Below are 19,404 nucleotides of genomic sequence, written 5' to 3'. Positions count from 1 at the left end.
TCTGACAATTCAGTGACAGCTAACTACAGAAGTAGCAACCTGGGAGGGTTCAGCCAGCTCCCACTAGGCATACATAACCTATCACAAACCCTCAAACACCGATGCATGGATTCTTCAGGCAGGAAGGTGACAAGACACATGAACATGTCTGAATCTATCTGTGGACAAGTCACTTCAACAGGAGATGGAAAGGAACAAAATCTACTGTACCCACAGGGTTCTAGAAACATCTTGAAGACGTGACCAGAGGGTAGGGTGAGCATGGGTGGGGGTGTGGCACTAGGAAGCCAGCAAAGCAATGAGCATAAATACACAGTGGAGTCCACTGTGCTGGGAAATGACCAGGAGTACAGTGTACAGAGAAAAGAAAGTGTGCGACATCTTTTCAGGATTCAAGGGAGTGCTCCCAGAGCACAACCCTAAACCTCTCCTCTAACAATCAGTTGCTCATGGAGAAAGTCAGTCACCTTAGTGGACCTTGGCTTGTGGCTCTGCCTACCAGCAATTCAACTCAGGGCCTCCTGTTTGCTAGGGAAGCACTCTGCCATTTGAGCCATGCCCCTGTCTCCCAGCTTTTGTTTTCATGCCAGTAATGGGGCCAACTCAAAGCCAGGTCACAAAGCCTTAGCTAGGATTACAGGTGTGAGCCAGAAGTGCCTGGCTCATTTGTGATCCGGTACCACCATTCACGTTACAGCGTGCTCTCTTCTAGTTCTCTTCTCCCACAACATGCCACTGTCATCCCTTGAAGGGAGGCTCCAAGGCCTAAATAGGCTCTTAAGAGGCAATTGAGATTCCAGAGAACTTCCCCACAAAGTGAATGGCAAAGTAGAACTGAAAGCTGCACGGTATCACCTCCAGCTACATCCCTAAGAGATTGACTTTCCAATTCTGAATGATTGGCCAGATGACTTTCCTCCCTCCCAGGAGCCCTTCATATGGCTGGCTTGGTCATTAGCTTGAATGTCCTTGTCAAACAGGCCATTGGAACAGGACTTCTTGGTAACACAAAACAGGGCCATCACCCAGCTCAGCATCTCCCATGGGAACCACATATTCTGCCATTATCTCTAACAGAGTAACACACCTCTCTGTGACTATTGATTGACTAACATGATATTTAAATAGCTATTCAAATATTATCATGGATGAAATGAAAGATTTTTTTCAATTGATTCCTTTAAAAACTGGTTATATTTTGGGGGGGGAGAGAAGAGGGATGACTTTTCTTCCTTAGGGCTGTTGTTCCCACAGAAATGCCATGATTTGAATTGAAAAAAAAATAACCCAAACTAAATTAGTTCTTACATCAAAAAAACAGGCTAGAAACAATAAAGGGACTCTTTGAGAAAGGAAGAGAGAAGCCAATTCTGCACATTTCGAATCAATAGCTGCTCCTCAAGTCACCAGTGAATTCTTACAGGGAAAATAACCATACTTTACATTAAAATAACCATACTGAGATAGGAACAACAACAACAAAGTCTCAAATAATAATAGTTCAGTTTTCCTTTTTAAAAAATGATACTTGGGCTGGGAGTTTGGCCTAGTGGTTAAAGTGCTTCTCTAGCATGCATGAAGACCCAGGTTCGATTCCTTGGTACCACATACATAGAAAAAAGCTGGAAGTGGTGCTGAGGCTCAAGTGGTAGAGCTCTAGCCTTGAGAAAGTCCAAGGACAGTGCTCAGGCCCTGAGCTCAAGCCCAGGACTGGCAAAAAAAAATGATACTGGGATTTGTACTCAGGACCTGGTGCTTCCTAGGCAGACACTACTTGAGCCACATCCTTAGTCTCTTAGTTTACCTACTTTTCAGGTAGATCTTAAGTTTTTGTCTAGCCTGTACTAGAAGGTGACCCTTCCACTTACGTCTCCAGAGTAGCTGAGTCGATAAGAACCTGCCACAACACTCAGCTATTGATTACACACTGGAAATCAAGTCAGGGTCACCTGTAATGAGTGACTTCATACAGGGAAAATTACTTTAAAATAACCATGCCGACAGGAACAAGAACAATAACAAAAGCCTCAAAAAAATAAATGTTCAGGTTTTCCTTTTTTTAAAAAAAAACTTTTTGTACTATTTATCTTTTTTAGAACAAATTTATTAACATTGATGTTTACATCATATTTCAAATGACATGTTTAACAAACAAGTATTCAAAAAGGGCATCTTTATATACAATCATTGGCACTTAGATTTTAGAACATAATTAAAATTAAGTTGAGGGTCTGTATGTCATAGATACATATTAATCTATGTAATAAAACATTATGTCTATAGAGTCATAAATTTTTATGTCTATGTAGTTTTGTTTAAATTTTCATTCCTTTTTTTTAAAAAATGGCACTAGGTTTGGTTCAGGCTAGCCTGCAATCAAGATCTACCTCCTCTGTAGATGGTATTATAGGCGCAAGCCACCACATCTAGCCAGCCTAAAGTAATGTTTCTTGAGGTATGGTGGGACAGAACAAGAAGCTATATGGTTCACTTGTACTGAACTCCTAAGCAAGTCAGAAGGGGGTATTCCCAGGAACATGTGAGTCATAGCTGTGAGTCATTAGCTTGTAAAATTTAGGACATAATCACTATCAGTTAAACATGGTATTATTATTTGTTAAACGTCCAAGATATACATTTCCTTGTAAACAACTGGTAGAGACAGACTCCACAAAGCCCTTTCATTTTCCTATTTTGCAGGCTGGCAGATTTTGAAGTTTCACATTCTAGTATGAAAGAGAGATGAATATATTTAATTAACATATGCATAGGCACAGCTCATACATATTCATCATCAGGAGGGAATTCAGACTATAGTAACTGAAGCTTATAAAGTTAAGCAAAGGATGGGGGGGGTCGAGGTGTTTCTTCAGAAGAAAAAGTTTACAAAGCCACTGTAGTACTTCACATCTAAATTTCAACTACTCAGGAGGTATAGGTAGGAAGATCTCAAATCTAGGCCAGTCCAGGCAAAGTCATAGAGATCCTATCTCAAACACAAAATAAAATCAGTTGGTTTGAGGATATGTTTCAAGTGATAGAGAGGCCCTGGATTCAATCCTGGGGCTACAATAAAAAATTAAAGAGTTTTGCAAAATTAAGAGCATAAACTTAGGCATGGGGCCAATGTAAGAGATCTTTAACCTATAGCACCATCCCTAACACAAGCACCAAAATAGTTTGCTTGACCCATAATCCACGCACAAATCTACATGCATCTCAAGGCTGGGGCCACTTATAAGAAAGCAAGCTCTACAGATGTTATTACTCTTCCCTTCCCAAACAAGTATATGCCATAAATATTTCAGTATACATTTTTTGCTGTGTTCAAGTGGTCAAATAGAAATGTTTACCTATTACATTTTAGATAAGCTGTGAATGAATTCCAGTATATGTCTTTCTTTGTCAGAAAACTTGCAGTCTACTGGTATTTCTTTTGCAGCCATGCAGAGTATAAGGAGACCCACCTGCAAATTCCTGAGTAAGCCTAGCTGTAATAAAATGCAGATGTGGAGAGAAACTGTAGGATGACAGGGGATCCAAAACTTGTCAGAATGGAGGAAAAGACTCTTTCTGACACTTAGTGCTCTGATGTCTGAGCCTTATACTTGGCACCCATTTAGGAAGAAGACTCCAGTATGTGTGTGATGTGTGCATGCGTGGATGCATGTGTGCATGCGTGCGTGCTTGCGCGCGCGCACGCGTGTGTGTGTGTGTGTGTGTGTGTGTACTGGGGATTGGACTCAAGGCCTCATCTTCTTGCTTTTTTGTTCAAGGCTGGTGCTCTACCATTTCAGACATGTGTCTACTTCCAGACTTTTGCTATTTAATTGGAGACAAGTGCTTCACGAATTTGTCTATTTGAACTGGCTTTAAATCTCGATCCTCAGATCAGCCTCTTGAGTAACTATGATCATTTGAACAAACCACTAGCACCCAATTGCCAATACATTTCAATTGTAACTACAGAAAAGGAAGAAAAGCATTCAACATTTCAACTTCAAAATCAATCCCAATTATCCTTTAACAGAGAAGATGAGGAATATCAATGAAGATTTGAAAATCACAGGCTTTAGGTATTTAAGACCCAGTCTCTAGCAAAGTAGAAAGTCATTCCTGTACCATTCACTTTCAGGAAATAGATGAGACCCTCTTGTCTTACTCTTTTAATGTTTTCAACATTATATGCCAGGCAAGCATATAATGCTGCTTAAACCAGCAGTAGCAATTTCTATCAGAGACATCTGAATAACATATTCCTTCTGACATGCCAACTCACTACTTTTAATTATGGCTCATTAAAGATGTAAATAGAAAATGAATTATGTTCACTACTACTAGAGATCAACTGCTGCAGTGAAATGATACCGACTCTGTTTCTATAGAGAAAGAAGCACTCCCACATTGAGGAATAGCATTGCAGTGGATGGTTGCGACTTAGTAGCATCCAACACCACCATCACATGTTATTGTCTATTGTTGGACACAGGCAGGTAGACAAAATGATGCATCTTAAAATAAGTGAAGAATAAGTATACATTGAAAGGTGGTATCTAAGAAAATTTGGCACGGTGCTGGTGGTCCATGCCAGTAATTCTACCTGTTCAAGAGACTGAGCTCTGAGGATCTAGGTTTGAAATAAGTCTGAGTAGGAAAGTCTGTGCAAATTATCTCTGATTAACCACCAGAAAGCTAGAAGTAAAGGTGTGGTTTACGTAGTAGAGACGCCAGCCTTGAGCAGTAAAGCTAAGGGAGAGAACTAAGCCCGGAGTCCAAGCTCTAGTACAGGCACACACAAGGAAGGGAAGAGGAGGGGAGGGAAGGAGAGTTCTAAAATGACCAAACACAGGGGAGGGGGGAGGGAAATGGGGACCAAGACATGAGAAAGGGTATCAATGTATGTGAATTAATGCACCTCCTATCTGGCAAATATAATGTAACCCTTCTTTTAATTACAATAAAAAATATATGAAAAAATAAATAAAATGACCAAACACAGGTGGATAGGCAAAACCAGAGGAAATCAACACAAAAGAGGAACATAAGGAAACATGAAACTACATAGCAGAAAGACTTAGATCAATTGTTTGATACATATTTTCTTCATTTTACTTCACCAGAAAAAAATGATGTTTTCTCTTTTACCTAGATTCTAATAGAATATAGTTTTTTTTATTAATGAGAATCCTACCTTGCTGATAATTACTGCCACTATGAAGTATTGGTAATAGATGCTTTCTATAAGAAAAGCTTATTTGAAACAAACAATGTATTTTTAAAAAGTAAAAATCTACACATAATAGTAAATGCTTATAATCCCAGCACTGGGGAGGTTGAAGCATGAGAATCTTATATTTCAGGCTAGCCTTGGCTACATAGAAAGATCCTGTATCAAAAAAAGTAAATTAAGGGCTGGGTGTGTGGCCTAGTGGCAGAGTGCTTGCCTAGCATGCACAAAGACCTGGGTTCAATTCCTCAGTACTGCATACAGAAAAAAAGCCAGAAGTAGTGCTGTGGCTCAAGTGGTAGAACATTAGCCTTGAAGAAAGCCCAAGGACAATGCTTAGGCCTTGAGTTTAAACCTCAGGACTGGCAAAAAAAAAAAAAGCAAATTAAGAGACAGACCCAAAAGGGCCACATTGTAGGATTCTCAGGAGTACTTAAAATACCCAAATACCAAACGATAGAAAGTAGAGTACGGCTCTCAGAAACTGGAGGAGGAAGGAACAGGGGTGAATGTTCAATGGGTATGGGGTTTCTGTTTGTGATGATAAAAAACAGAGGGAGAGGACTGCACAAAAATAGGAAGTATAGAACACCACTGAATAGTATACTTAACATAATTAAAGTGGTACATGTCACATACCAGACAGAGCCAGATAGAGCAAGACAAAGAGAGAGAGAGAGAGAGAGAGAGAGAGAGAGAGAGAGAGAGAGAGAGAGAGAGACAGACAGACAGACAGACAGACAGACAGAGAGACAGAGACAGAGAGACATAGCCATGGACTCTGCATCCACAGAGTTAACCAACTGCAGATTCAGAAATACCTATGGGAAATATGAACCTGAATAGTCCATTGTCTTAAAACAAGATGCTCCACCCACAGCACTGACTAATGCTTAGGCATTACCAGTCTTCTAGACATGACATACTGGAGGCTGTGCCTCACTTCTATAGGAGTGCCACACGATTTGATATATGGAACATGAACATTCTCATGCTCTGGCATCTTTGGAGGGGCTTTACAACCAATTTTCTTTTCTATCAAAGGATGATATCATATTTTAATCCTTCATTATTCATCATTACTCCCAATTAATAAATACATATATATATGTATGTGATAATTAATACATAATATATAGGAGATATACTAGAAACATACATGCTTATATGCAATGTTTAAGTGATATTATATGTAATCAAATTAATGTAAATCAAAATTCAAAGGCACGTCCACATGACAGGTGGGTCCTTGAGCCAGGATGCTGTTGGGTTCCTGAGTCTCTGTAGAAGATGAAAGGAACCAGGAGCAGCTATGGATGAAACTGATGTGGCTGCTCAGTGGGAAAGTGGGGGCCACCATATACATTACTGCAAAATGGGTGCAGCTGCAGGTGAAACAAGCCCCTGAAGATTTCCTAACCATTACAACTCAATTTCAACATAAGAAGTTATTTTAGAAACTCTTATGGATGATAGATGTCCCTGCACAGATTAAACACTTCAGCGTTTGTTTAGGTAATATATAGCCATTTGGGTCAAGCTTACAGAATATTGGTTTGTGGGCTTCGCTGGCCTGACCTTGGATAGTTGGGAGTTGAACATCCTCTTTCATGAAAAGCCATTCCAAATTCCAGGCAGCTTTTGGAAGTAAGCATCACTCTGCTTGGGTTTTAGTATAATAATAAATTTGTGTTCAATCCAACGGAAGAAGCACAGTGCTTCCTTTAAATACCTGGGGTTCCTGCCGGGGACTCTCTCCCGGGGTCTATTTACAGCAAGAGCAGGCTCACTTCGGAGGCTCCCTTGGCATTAGGACACCAGCCACCTGAGACTGGCCTACTTCATGGCCTCCTCCAAATGGCTAGCTGCCAAGGGTTTCATGTAGGAAAACACTTTCTTTCCTATCAACCTCTGCAAAGGAGATTAGGTCCTAGCAGGGTTTTAGTTTCTTTAAAAGGAAGAGGCAGGAGGGTGCTTGCTTTGCAAAGTGGGCTTAAGTCAGTGTGAGAAAAGTCAGGCCGAAGGGATTGCAAAACCAGATACCTGGTGACGGCACAGCACTGACCAGGACCAGGATTTGAATCCTAGCCTTACTCAGATTCTTTTTTTTTTATTGTAATTAATAAAAGGGTTACATGATATTTGCCAGATAGAAGGTGCATTAATTCACATACATTGATACCCTTTCACATGTCTTGGTACCCATTACCCTCCCCCCACCCCCACCCCATCTTGGTTTTCCCCCCTTCCCTATCAAATTTCAAATAACCAAATACAAATAAATTCAATATATCAGATAACAAAGTGAGATACTGTAACAATATGAGATACCCAAGGGACAGCAAAGGAGATGAGGGATAACATAGTACATTAAGGACAACAGTCATTCGTTATATGGCTTTTGTTTCAATATCCTGGAGGTCCTTTCAATTAGCTTCATACTACATGGCCTTATGTATCAAGGTTTTGCTTACTCAGATTCTTATTCGTCAGTGATAAACACTGCCATTGTAATCAAGGTAATTTAAATGTACATTTTATGCTTTCCATTTTTATGATGTCTTACAAGGAAGAGCTAGGTGGGTACAGGTGAGTCACTCTTGTTATCCTAGCAACTCAGGGACCTGGAAGATCACAGATCCAAACCAACTTGGGTAGAGAAAGGCTGTGAGATTCTATCTCCATTTAACCAGTAAAATTCCAGACTGGAGATATGGCTCAAGTGGTAGAGTATACCATGAAGCAAACAAGCCCAGTGAGAGCCTGAGACCCTGAGTTCAAGACCCAGTACTGGCATTCTTTAAAAAAAAAAAAAGCTATCTTACAAAGGTCAAAAGAAGTGAAACATACAGAACTGAAAAAATCACCTGAATCAAAGGAAAACATGCAATGAGCTTTTGTGGTTTTCCTGAGGTCATGTTGGAAACAGATAGCATCATTATTTATGCTGATGAGCCAGAGGTATTTTCTTTAGAAAACTCAGGGTCATATATTCTGCATCTCTTAACTCCAGTAATCCCAGTCTCTAACAGAGCAGTAAGTAAATGACTGGCATTAGGCGCTGACAGTTCATGCCTGTAGTCCTAGTTATTCAGGAGGCTGAGATCCAAGAGATTGTAGAGAAGGCCAGCATAGGCAGAAAAGTCCATGAGACTCCATCTCCAACCAGCAGAAAGCTAGACTGGGGGCATGGCTCAAGCAGTTGAGCACCATCCATGAGTAAGCAAGGCCCCCGAGTTCAAATTCCAGACCTGCCAAAAGTTAAATACTCAGATCTATCACTGGTAAAGCAGATTGCGATCCCCTCCCAATCTAAAACTTTCAAAGGCTTTCCACACACAAAAAAAAAATCCCAGTCCACACTATGGTCACCATCATGGCTGAGCACCATGGCTCACACTTGTAATCGCAGCTACTCAGGAGGCTGAGATCTGAAGATTCGGGCGTAAAGACAGCGTGGGCAGATAAACTCAAGATATTCCAATCTGGAGAGACTCCAAATATGGCATGTTCAATTAACCAGCAAAAATCCAGAAGTGGTGGTGTGACTCAAGTGGTCAAGTGCCAGCCTTGAGTGATAAAAAAGACTAGGAAGAAGGTAAGGCCCTAAATTCAAACCCTAGTTCTGGTCCACCACACCTCCTCCTCAATACCACACACACGTAATGTGTGGAATATGTATACATCTGGAACCAATCCTTCAATATACCAACAAGAGAAAACTGCACTAGAAAGCCAAGCTACTTTTCCTCCCAGTTTCCCAGCATTCCTCCTGAGAGGGACCTCTCTCTTCTTCCCACTTTGGGTACATGCCCCTATGTAGACAGTCTCATCAAGTGAAACCTAAGCTCTTCTTCAGGGCCCAGTCAGTTCTTCCTATGAGCCTGAGTGTGAACTTCTCAGCAACATGTCCACAATAATATGGAAAAGTTTCATTATGAACTGAAGAGCTGAATACTGTGGAAACAATATGAAAAGAGCAACTGACATTTTTGGGAAAGCCTGACATACCATACTTAACTCATGTATTTTTGCAACTCTGATGGGTGCTGCTCTTGTTTTTTGTTGTTCTTATTGTTCTTGTTGCTGTTGTTGTTGTTGTTTCTGTTTTTATCTCTGCAAGATGGATAAACAGAGACTCAAAGAGGTAGAATGACCTGCTCAATATCAGGCTCAACATTCAGTGGTCTACCTGTATTCAAACCCAGGAAATTTACTTTAAGGATCTAAAGGATACATATATTATATTGTTTCCCCACAACATTACAACCATCTATCATGTATGACTTTAAACACTTCTGTGGTGGCTATGTTCACTGGCAGGAAATTGAAACGTTGAGGTTTGTTGATTGCTTATACAGCATGGACACTATAGTTAATAGCAGTATTTTACATACTGAAAATTTACTGAGAGCTCTTACGTGATCTTCCTACAAGGAAGAAAGTAAGAGTGAGTGAGTGAGTGAGTGAGTGAGTGAGTGAGTGAGTGAATGAGTGAGTGAGTTAAGGCAGCTCACAGCTGTAATCCCAGCTAGTCGGAAGACAATTCCGGAAGCTCAAGGTTCAAGCCCAAGTGAGAATAAAAGAGTTTGTGAAACTCTGCTTTCACATATAAGCCTGAGGTGGTAGTGCACATTTGTAATTCCAGCTACATGGGACACAAAGGAAAAAAGATCACAGTTGGGCTCTAGAAAGTACAGACAGCCTGGGGAAATACAACTTTACCTAGAAAACAATCTGAAGCCAAAAAGGCCTGTACCAAGGAAATATAGGCAATAAAACATTGCCCACCAAGTAGAGGCCCTGAGTTTCAACTCTAGTGCCACCAAAAACCATTAACAAAAAAGAGAAAGGAAGGAAGAAAGCAAAAACAGAAGGAAAGTTCACTCCTATTACTCTATGTGAGAATAAATGTATTTAACTAGCTAGATTCATGGCAAATGCTTCCCAAGATCCAGGTATCTAAAAGCCTGATATTCATGTGTAACTTAAGACACAATTTTATTTGTCGGTTTTTATCTCAAACAAAGCTGGCAAATAAAATAACACAACACTTTGGGATCTTTCAAGGTAATCTAGTCTTTATATAGCTCTTTAACATTTTTAAAAATATTCTACTTCTCTTTCATCCCTCTCCCTAACTGAAGCTACTAAAGAGATCACATTTTTATCTTCCTTTTCGTACTGAGAGTAAACTCTAGGAGGCTCAAGCATGCTCAGCACGTACACCATCATTTCACTGCACCCCCAGCTCACAGATGCACGGATGCAGCCTGTGTTATCCAACACAGGACACCTTTAAAGAAGAAAAGATCGCCCCACCCCACCCCCACACTGGACTTGTAGACACAGTCTGCAGAGAGCCATTCAAGATAAACATCTACTATATCAGGAAGCAACCAGAGGTGCAATAAAAATCGTCCATATTCTATTTAGGATGCTCTGGAGGACTGGCCCTCACAAAAGAGCAATACAGCAGTCAGGAGTTCTTCATAAACTATCCACAATGGTATGGGAAAAAGCTCACAGCCCACAGACAGTGTGCCAGAGGCTAATGAGAGGTAAACTGGAAATCTACTCTCATTCACCTCAGCCTGGAAGACTTTGTGTCTTCCAAACAGATGAAGGACCAGGTTTTTAACCAAATGCAGAGCTCAGGTCAGAATGCACAGCTCAGGTCTCAGAAAAGAGAGGTTATAGCTCTTCACTAGGTAAAACAAATAAGGATCAACTGAAATAAAATGCTGAAAATGAGGTGGTAGTCAATGTTTTCAAGCCAATTGTCAAGTCAATAAATGTTGGCTGGCTAAATTCTTAATCCAACAGTGTGTGTGTGTGTGTGTGTGTGTGTGCGCGTGCGTGCGTGTGTGTGTGTGTGTGTGTGTGTGTGTGTGTGTGTGTGTGTGTGTGTACCTGTCAGTACTGGGGCTTGAACTCAAGACCTGGTACTCTTGCTTACTTTTTTTGCTCAAGGCTGGTGCTCTCCCATTAAAGCCACACTTCTACTTCTGGCTCTTTGCTAGTTGGCAAGAGTTCCATGGAAATTTTCTGCCTGGGCTGGCCTTGACCTTTTACTCTCAGATGTCTGTATCTCCTGAGTATCTAGGTTTACAGGTATGAGCCACTAGTGTCCAATAATAGTCATAACTTTTGTCATGATTTTCTAGATAAGAAAATTAATAGCTAGGTACAGGTATCATGAAAAAAAATAAAGGTAGCAAATATCAAACTGGAATGATCTTTTCCAGCCTACTAATATAAGCTAATTATGTATGAGTATAAGGTATGTATATTTTATATAGAAAAGCATTAAGCAAATTTCTCCTAATATCAAAATATTATACTAAAACCTATGTAACCTGCCTCATATAACTGATTGCCACAAACCCCATTTCCAATTCTTTGTTCACAGTGATATTTTGGTGATTTTCTTTTGTCAGTCCTGGGGCTTGAACTCAGGGCCTAAGCACTGTCCTTGGGCTTTTTCCTCAAGGCTAGGGCTCTACCACTAGAGCCACTGCACCACTTCTAGCTTTTCTATGTATGTGGTACTGAGGAATCAAACCCAGGTCTTTATGCATGCTAGGCAAGCACTCTACCATTAGGCCAAACTCCCAGCCCCAAGGCGATATTTTTTTAGTGGCATTTTAGACATGTGTTATTAAAAAGCATCCTTTGGAAAGAAACTTTGGGAGAATCAAAATTAATTTGGGAGATGACTTTTCCTTTATTGAAGCCAAGATTTTTTTCCATTCTTAGTATTTTAGCCAAATAGAATTCTTAGAAATAAAAAAAAAGAATATAGAAACAAGCACATTCCTGGAGCAGAATAGAGTTTTCAGAGCTGAAAATGTTATATCGGTCTTTTAATGTTACTTGGTCTTCACTTTTTAAAATTCCCTCAAGGAAAAAATGCCACATATTCAGATGATGATGCTAAAAATCACATGGCATGAGTCATTAATTAGAACTCTGATTGGCCCACACAGTTTTATACACTGTAAAACAGCTAAGTAATTTCACAAGTCTTTACACAGGGCTGCAGTCATTCTATCTGATGTCAAAATTTTATAATTGCTCAAGGGTAGTAGTTTATTTTAAATAGTATGATGCAACATTTAAATACTTTCATAAAATTATTTCTCCATAAACATCTATAAGTTTATGAAACAGTAATTAATACTGGACTTAGCTAAGGTGTTTAAATACCTTATCTTGAAGGATTATTTATGTGTTTCTTTTGACTGCTTATAAGTACTTATTAGACTATATCATATACAGGAATAGTTTAACAGATGGACTACAAATTCAAAATGAACCATAATAATCTCGGTACTCATAAACCTTCCACAGAGACAGCTGCATAAAGAACTTATTACACTGCAATAATGATAACACAAGGAGAGGGGACATTTTGATAGAACCTCAAAGAATGAGTAGGAGTTCACCAGATATTAAAAATGAGTTATGCACAGAAGTACTAACACAAAGAGAAACAGAGCCATTAAATTACACAATATGTTTAGAAAGGAAAGACAGATATGTAGAGAGATGAGAAAAATAGAAGTCCAGAGAGGATGAGATTCAAATGGGAAATTGATCATGGACTTTTAGAATACCTACAGGGAAGCCCACAATTTAATCTTCTAGAGAATAGGAAGCGAAAGGAATAACTTTTTAAATTTTGCTTTTACAACACCATTCCCATTCCTGACACAGAAAAATATTGAGCAAATTTTTTTTAAAAATTCAAAACCATCCTAATACTCCAAATAAATTCATTTTTGTTCCATTTACTGCTAGGCCTCGTTGACAGGCACAGATTATTGCTATTCTCCCCCGATGAATGTTTATCTACACTCTGAAGTGTGAATTGCAAACTTAATGTTAGATGGCAACTGGTTTTCCAGAAATCTGAAAGTAGGAGAATGATAGATTAGATCAGACTTTTCCTTAGAGAAGTTAATTTTCAAAATAACTGAATAAAAGGAATGCAGAAAAGGGGGAAAAAAAAACTCCTCAGGCAAGCATGGTCTTCTGGAAGCTGCAGCCCCAGTCCCAAAGTGATGCTAAGGTTTAACACAAAAGCACTCAGGGGAAGGAAATGAAGAGCAGTGAACAGGACTGCAAAAATATTCAAGAGGCGAAATTACAATGTGGACCAGAGATGGGTCAGAAGAAGAAATTGTGTCCACAATCAGTAAATGCTCCAAGCTGGCAATATAGTTTCTTCTCAACAGAATCTAAAAACAAGGACACAGGATAACTTCGCGTGAGGTTTACGTTCAAGTTGAAGGAAACTTTGGCTTTCCAAGTAGTACCATCAGGGATGAAGCTGGACAGAACTGAGTGTGGCTTCTAAAGAGTGGTGAGTATAGAGTCCATGCTCACATGATCATGCCTGTTATGGCAGGATGCCTCCACAGAGAGCATGGTCAGAGAGAGAGTCCTGGGGGAGGGGGCTGGTAGGGGAAGAAACACTAAAGGTTTTAGTTTCAACAATGTGCCAAGGTAGCAATTCAATTCTAATTTCATCTGTTGCACAGCCAATACTTCTGTTCACAGCTTCTAGTTAATCATTAAGGAAGGGACCAACAGGTAAATTGATACCTGTTCCAATGGTGCCTGCACCAAGCAAGTGGTGGGTTTTTACTTGCTAGGCCCAACCACACAGTTTCTCTGAAGAACTCTATTATTAGCCTGTGACAGCATAGGCGGAGAAGAGCAAGTTCTACCACATTTCACACAAGGCATTTCAAAGGATATACTACAGAACATTGGCTTAGGTACCTGTGGAATCACACTTTCTAAGAATTAGGAAGTGGACTGGATCTTTTCCTATTTTTTATCAGTCTCCCCCAAATCAGTGACAGTTTGGGAATTCTTCAGATTTCAAGAATACTTCACGGTAAATGGTGTATGTAACACCATGTCTAACAGGACATATGGTTTTGGGAAAACCTATTTTCCTTTTTACCTACTTGGAAGGAAATGACAGATTCTAGGAAAGAACCTTTCCATGCACAATCAGATAACCCCAAATCAGAAGGGCCAACATCTGGCATTCCACTGAAAAGCTGCACGTGCAAATTTCTTTAATTTTGTGTGACAGTCTTTAACAATAGCTGGAAGACACCTAGGCAAACAATTATATATTTTTCTTCTATACCTGTGGGCTCTGCTCCTGTATCACAGAACAGCCCTGGCCCTATCCATCTGAGTAAAAGCTACCCAGAGGAAAATCCAACAATGTCTTCATGAAGCATGTGTTCAAAAGCCTCATTTGCCCTTCTTACTTTTCCTTTCATTTGGCTGAGAATATGAAAACATATTTTGTGATACCCTGTTGCTTTCCAAATGTCAAAAGTTAAAATGAAATCGAAGGGGCTGCCATTATGGTACATAGCTATGGATCTCAGTACTCTGGAGGCTGAGGTAAGAGGATTGAAAACTTGAGGTCCACTTGGCTACACAGTGTGATCCTGTCTCAAAAACAAAGCGAAACAAAACAAAACAAAAAGCTGGAACCTGGTAGATCATGTCTATACTCCTAACGACTCAGGAGGCTGGGATTTGAGGATTGCAGTTCAAAGTCAGCCAGTGCAGAAAAGGATGTGTGAGCCTTATATCAAAAGAGTAAGAAGTAAATGTCTATGAGACTCTTTCTTAGATCAGAAAAGCTGTAAGTGGTCAAACACCAGCTTTAAATCTTTAAGTGACAAAGTCCAGGCCCTGAGTTCAAGTCTTTTTGGCATATACAGTTTCCTTGCTATTGTTTTGAACAGGTCTCACTCTATAGCCCAACCTGGTCTTAAACTCTCCATCTTCCTAAGCAGTGGAGTTATAAAGTATGTACCACCACATGTTGAATAAAACACACGTGCGCGTGTGTGCGCACACGTGCGCGTGCGCGTGTGTGCGCATACACACACACACTTTTTGTGGTGCTACTGAGGTGTGAACTCAGGGACATATGTCTGCTACAATAGTGCTCTACCACATGAGCCATGCCTCTAGCCCTAATGTTTGCAGATTATTTTTGAAGCGTGGACTTGGGATGACTATGCCCCAGCTATGATTTGGAGGAGAGATTTTGTGAACTTTTCTACCTGGATTGGCTTTAAACCATGACCAATCAACTTCTAAACAGCTAAAATGATAGGCATGAGCTACTGGCGCCTGGCAACAAACAAACCAACCTAAAATACCACCTTTCAATACACACAGTATTTGTGCTAGTGTATAAGACATATATTTGATCTTTGTTCTCATTTCTTGGCCCACCGAAATTTCCAAATTTCAGAGTGTTTTTGCATATGAAACGGTTCAGGATTGAGGGCCATTCAAGGAAAGACCAGGCAGGATCTGAGTGCTAGGACTTTCAGCCTTCCTCCCAATATCTAGAGAGAGGAAAGAAGCTAAAGATTGAACTGATGAGATAACAGCCAGTAATTCCATCACTTAGGTCTACATAATCAAGTTTCCATGAAAAATCTAAAAGAACAGTTTGGAGAACTTTGGGATGCTGAGCCCAGAGAAGATGCAAAAGCTCTGTATCCCACACATCTGATGCCTGCAGCTCTGAGAATCTCCTATCTAATCCACAGGAACACAACTGATGACTATGGATTAGACAAGATATTTGCAAGACAGTGCTTGTACACTAACAAACAAAGTGCTCCTGTGGCCCCTCCTAGCAAATCCCCTCAACTCCAAGGAAGAGGTGTAAGAAACCAGTATTGCTAGCAGTCCTCAGATTCTCTGATTCAGCAAGCCAAAGAAAGATTTCAGGCAAGGAGATAAGGGTCATGATCGTTTAAAGCTCTCTGACCACAGAATTAGCAGCAACAATAGTAGACTGCTCACAGGCTTGTGTTCTGTCCATCTACACACCTCTCCTCTATTGTCCTTTGGACCTATGATTCCTGTTTTATACTCCAGCCAGACAAAACTAAGCATTTAGCCAAAGATAAGGTCATGTATACATACTCCATTCAAGGCTACACACAGGGTTACCGAAGGCATTGCAGCATATGTGTACTGGGCTCTTGTTTACAATGGACATTCTGAACCAGCTGAGTCCCAATCCTGATAAATGATGCCCAGACATCGCTGGGCATTCCTGTCATGTGATAGGAGACAGAGTAAGTGGTTAGTAAGAAAGATGTCTCCGAGAACTTCTGGCCTAGAGGTAAACACTTCACACATTTGGACACAATTGGGCTTCGAAATATTCAGATGCCATACTGCCTTCACATCCCCCACAGGGGAGGCCAATGGAAGGAAAAATAGGAATCCGCATGGTTTAATGCTATTTTGATCAACACCTACCATGGATCGCTTACCATGGACCAGTTGTGCACCCTTTCCTGTGGGCGAGGAAAGACAAAGAGGAAGAGATAGAATTGTTCTTAGACAGTTGGTCTCTAACCTTCCTGCAAACCTCTAACCTCTAACCTACAAAAGTTACCAGAGAGAGATTCATTTCCTTGATTCTCCATCCCCAGAAATCCTGATTCTATAAGCTCAGGATTCCTAAATATGCCATTTTAATAGCTACACCCAAGTGAATGGGAGGTAGGAGACCCTGAAGCTAGACCATCCTGAGGAGACACTGGCCTGTGACCTGGCCCTGTCTTGAAGCAGTTTGCCACCTGAATGGGGTGTTGGCAAATACCCACAAAGCCACAAATGATGCATAGCAATCCATTCTGTGACGATGCAGTTTCTAAGTGTCCTAGACATTCATTAAGAGGAGCCTTAATAAGGGCCCTGAGGACTTGGCAGGCATTGTGAATGATGGTAGGCAGGACTTGGACACAGGCAGCCCCAAGCAGTCCTGTTAATCAAATCCTTCCTGATTTACAGTGACAAGGCGTTCACAGGCACACAGAGCAAATGTAGATGAAGACAGGGACTAGAAGACCACCACACAGGTAAAGATGCCTCTGAGGCTGCTTACAGGACGTGCTCCCCAGGACAGCCATAAAATACTGTGCTTGCATTTTCACTCTACTGCCTTCATGTGGTTTCCTGAACTTCACAATTTAACATTTGTAAGAGAGAGAGAAAGAAGAAAAAAAAATATTGCTGTGAAGAAACCCAAATAATGCAGCACTGTGAGGTGCCAGCTGCTCACAAGAATGACATCTGAGCATCAATTAGAATGTTGTTCACAGTTCTGCTTCAGAAAGGAGATGTTCTGTGAGAAAGGAAAAAACTAATCATGTTCAATGTAAAACAAAGTGTGGGGCTTCCCAGGTAGAAGGGCTAGCAGATCTCAGCCACTCAAAGGACAAGAAACTTAGAGGAGAAAGTTCCGTCCTCTATAGAGAAAAGGAAGGACAATAGAAGAAGCCTTGCTTATGAGTTCAAAGGCAATGTTCATAAAAGATGACATATTTTCTCAATGATGAAAGGTAATAAATTGTTAACTATGGATCCCCAAACCAAACACTTTCTTCACTCTAAGGCTCTCTGGATGGTTCACCAGGGAAGAGCAGGAAGTCCCGTACAGGACTCTCTTTCCTCCGTCCATACACAGAAAAATCCACTGGGCAAAAATTAAAGGGTATGATTAATTAATTAATTTCACTACAGGGCCCTACATTTTAAATTTGCAAAAGCCCCTGGGGATCACTCAGACACATGTTCACTTTTTTCTTTACAGGTGACCCAGACAGACAAAGGACATCGGTTTTCTGTCATATGTGGAAGTTATATCTAATTCATAAATTATATATGTGCACAAGTATCCAGATGTGTTAACTGAAGTAATATATATTCAGAGGGAAATTAAAGTTGTGTCACTTCTGTCACGATGTTCAGTCGAACAAAATGAATACCAGGAAGTTGGAAATTGAGGTGTGTGTGGAGAGATCAAAGGCTGGGTAGATGAAGAGAGGAAGGGGAGAAGAATGAAGTCATGATATTCAATGCACACCCGATGAAAACCAACAGAACAGAATGGGTTGGGAAGGATGGGCGAGAATGATAAAAGGGGTCATATCAATTAAGATGTATTGTACTCATAAACAGACACGTTGAATTACAGCCTTTTGTACAACTAAAGATAATAAAAATTCAGTTTAAAAAATGATTTTACAGTTGAGACAGTCCAAGAAGATCAGGTCTCTGAGGCCACCATTAGAAGATTTAAGATTCCAGGAAATAACATGAGTGAACATTCTGAAGCCAACATTCTTTTGGTATAACTTAGAATTCTTTAATCATTCTTTTATAGTTAGAAGTGTTTGAACTGTAACTCCCAGACTAAGATTCCCATTCAGAGGATCGTGTTCAGTTAAAAGTTCCTACAGAATACAGCAGGAGTAAGTTTTAGAGTTTGTAGATGAAAATAATTTATTAAAAAAAACTACGAAAGGAGCTGGTATTCCAACACAAAGAAATAAATGCTGAGAAAGATGTAAATGCTAATTATCCTGACTTGAGTGATGTTCACATACTGTGTTCAAAGTAGGAAATTATCACACTACACTTTATTAAAAATCACTCGGTGAATGTTTGTCATACATGACCTGTTAACTCGTAATGGTTTTTGTCTTACCACCCCAGTACTTCATTACAGGGCATCAAATTATTGTCCAATGGATCTACTTTCTGGTGTGTGACCAGTTAAAACCTTATACTTTCAGCTAAAATATAATATATGGAAGATCTTACGTATTTATTGTTTGTTTGTTCTGTTGTATAAGCAATTCTGTGTATGTTTTTGTGTGTATATTTTTTTCTAGCCACAAATGCATTCTCCTTATACGATACTATTCCACAGTCTTCAGAAATGAGCCCACCACATGAATTTGTTTACTATTTGGCTCTGTGGTCATTAAAATAACATTTTCTTAAACGTCTCATTACTTGGGCTGTAGAGAAATAGCTCTACATCTTATTCAATAAGATGCTCGGGATTACTAAATAAACTCTTCTAGATTAAATTGAAAACTAACAGACATTAATTTCTCCAGATGACTTACCAAAAGTGAATCAGGATTGCAGATGCTTTGTGAAGGCTGAAATCCCCTCTCTCCTGCTCATGGTCTGGAGCAGCACAACTATTGAAACTTCAAGATAGATTCTTTCATTAGGCTCCAGTAAGCTGCATTCAAACAAAACAAAACATTAAGTCAGAAGGAAAATGCCACTTCAGGCAGTTATTG

The 19,404-nt window shown here is 40.0% G+C and overlaps 1 protein-coding gene across 4 annotated transcripts in view; it reads right to left on the bottom strand.

The window, feature by feature from the left end:
• The window catches only part of Atxn1 (ataxin 1), a 407,426-nt gene that overhangs the window by 282,662 nt on the left and 105,360 nt on the right, over positions 1 to 19,404 (bottom strand). For all 4 annotated transcript variants that reach the window (XM_090356347.1, XM_090356348.1, XM_090356349.1 and 1 more), the window contains exon 3: positions 19,222 to 19,343. The gene's annotated coding sequence lies outside the window, so the exon portion shown is untranslated. The remainder of the gene's footprint in view (positions 1 to 19,221; positions 19,344 to 19,404) is intronic.

This window comes from Megascapheus bottae, chromosome 22, assembly GCF_031878675.1.
Source record: "Megascapheus bottae isolate mThoBot1 chromosome 22, mThoBot2.hap1, whole genome shotgun sequence".
NCBI classification, from domain to species: Eukaryota; Metazoa; Chordata; class Mammalia; order Rodentia; family Geomyidae; genus Megascapheus; species Megascapheus bottae.
This window is presented reverse-complemented; position numbering and strand designations above follow the sequence as displayed.